This window comes from Centruroides sculpturatus, unplaced genomic scaffold, assembly GCF_000671375.1.
Source record: "Centruroides sculpturatus isolate CEXI.00-Female unplaced genomic scaffold, Cexi_2.0 scaffold4796, whole genome shotgun sequence".
In the NCBI taxonomy this organism is placed as follows: Eukaryota; Metazoa; Arthropoda; class Arachnida; order Scorpiones; family Buthidae; genus Centruroides; species Centruroides sculpturatus.
In genome coordinates, this window is record NW_019389475.1 from 2,247 (window position 1) to 4,673 (window position 2,427).

Genomic DNA, 2,427 nt, shown 5'->3' on the forward strand with positions numbered 1-2,427 from the left:
GACAGTTGAAGCTTTCAAAGTTGAATAACTTTCTCGACTGTTATAAGTTTTTATTTAACAAAAAACCATTTATATTATTAAGCAAATTAAACAAAATTGTTTTTGGCAACATCTGTTATAAAATATTGTTATAAAAACTTTTTATATATTTAATTACATTTTCTATATTGTATATATATTTACTTTTTATATATTTAGTAACATTTTTGATCAGACGAATTTTCGTTTATTTCATAAAAAGATTTTTTCTAAACAAACTTAATTTTAGTAAAAGTAAATAACATAACATATGTTTACTCACTTCAAAGGAAAACGGTCTTATTATAGTCGTTAGTTTTGACAGTTGTTTAGGTGCAGAAACAACAAATATAATTCTTGTAATACTAATAGGAGCTGTTAATTTCACTACTTGAAATCTGTCATACGTAGCATATAACGAGATTACTCCAAGATCAGCTTCCTTATATATATATAAATAAAACATTGTAGATAATTATAATTACTTTCACAAATTCAATCGAACTGTTATTACTATTCATACTTCTCTTTGTATTCTTCCAATTATGCCATCCCACGTGCCGTTGTTTAATTTAATTCCAAATACTTTTTCAACAGGTTCAATAATTTCACATCTATGTAAAATATCTTATAAAAATTCTATATTATCATATATTTTTATGTATAAATAAAAAGAATTGACTTACTGAACATTTTTCAAGCTTCGAATGACTAAACTTATAAATTCAAAATCGATACCATCAAATATTATTGTGTTATTAATTTTCTTCACTTTTAAAAAAGTTGAAAGCTTAATATATTTTAAACATGGAAATGAGATATACTTTGTATAAATAATTATTAAGGAAACTAAAAACTCAAACTTACAGGTACTCCCGTGATTTTTATTGTATTCACTCTTCTACTGAATGTATTTTCCATTGTTTGTTCTATAACATAATAATAGTTAAATCCTTATCTTATTATATGTTGGCCCTATATATTTACATTAGTTTTATATCTTATGTTAAAAATATAAAGCAAGAAATTGCGTAACTTTTCAAGAAAAAAAATTAAAATTATGAAGGCACCATCTGTTATGATATTTAATTAAAATAACTTTTATATTATAATTTATTATGAAATAGCAAATAGCATTATGTTAACAATAAAAGAGTTTAATGGAAAACAAACTGTAAGTGCTGATATGAATAAAATCTTTATGAAGTCTAACACTACTGGATTGTATCTTTTTAATACAGAAATAACCAGGAAAAATGTTAGAAATATTCGTCAAAAGTAAAAAGAATTATGTAGCTTCAAACTGGACGAAGAAAATTCTATTCCCCACACACTAATATCTATACGATCAAATAAAAATATATTATTTTTTTCATTTTCATTTCATCAAAAATCGTTTTTGTGTTATATTATTTCGTACAATTATTGTTTTTTAATTTTATTCGATATTAAAACATTTAATTCTTTCATATTTTAAAAATTTACTTGAATATTCTCAACATTCGGATTATTTCCTTTGAGTAAAAATTACTTTTGTGATCTGAAATAATTCCATTCTACAAATTTTTATTTGCGATTTAATTTAATTTAATCGACATATGAAATTAATTTTGTGATTAGTGCCACTTAAACCACTGCTACTTATGTCTTGTAAGCATTTTCTACTCAAAGTTGTTTTGTGTCAATTCAATATGAATTTTGTTTTGTAGCACTGAAGAGGGGCTGGAAAATTAAACTTGCCCGAAATGCATCTGTAAAAAAACAATAAAGGAGTTTTATAACCTGTAGAGCTGTGAGAAAGTCTACCGAAAATTTGTTTGGATTGAAGAGTCATTTACCTATTTAATACGTAATACAGCTACCATTAGAAAATTAAACTGGATGAACAAAATTGTATTTCCCACACACTAACATTTATACGTTCAAATAAAAACATTTAATTTTTTTTTATTTCTAGACGTTTCGTCGTTCTTTGAGTCCTAAAATGCAAAAATATTGGGGTACTTTCTTGATTGATCGCACATTTTCCTTCTGTTATATATAACAGCCGAGAAAGTAAAAATAATAAGAAGAAATATCCTATATTATATTTTTAAAGAATAGAATACAATTAATTAAAACGGAAACACAATATTTTCTCAATCTGAGAAGAGTATTATAATTGATTGCGACCTTCCCAAACTAATAACTAGTGTTTAAGGTTTTTTTCTATTCGGCCAATCTACTATTGGCCGAATAGAAAAAAACCTTATCTTTAGAAAAATCGAAAGAATTAAAATTTACGATGGGCTTGTAGCCCACATAAACAGCAAATATACATCTGATATACAAGCCAATGAAATCATTTCTTCAAATGAAACGGGCTATGTTATTAGTTCGTGTATCCTACTTTATTAACGTCGATTTATT

General features: G+C 25.1%; 1 long non-coding RNA gene across 1 annotated transcript; it reads right to left on the reverse strand.

Moving 5' to 3' along the window:
* Positions 1 to 352: 352 nt before the first annotated feature.
* LOC111617282 lies at positions 353 to 792 on the reverse strand. The gene is made up of 3 exons (XR_002755394.1): positions 705 to 792; positions 542 to 632; positions 353 to 460 (listed from the first exon to the last, which is right to left on the reverse strand). It is a non-coding gene; the product is annotated as an uncharacterized LOC111617282 (long non-coding RNA).
* Positions 793 to 2,427: the final 1,635 nt, after the last annotated feature.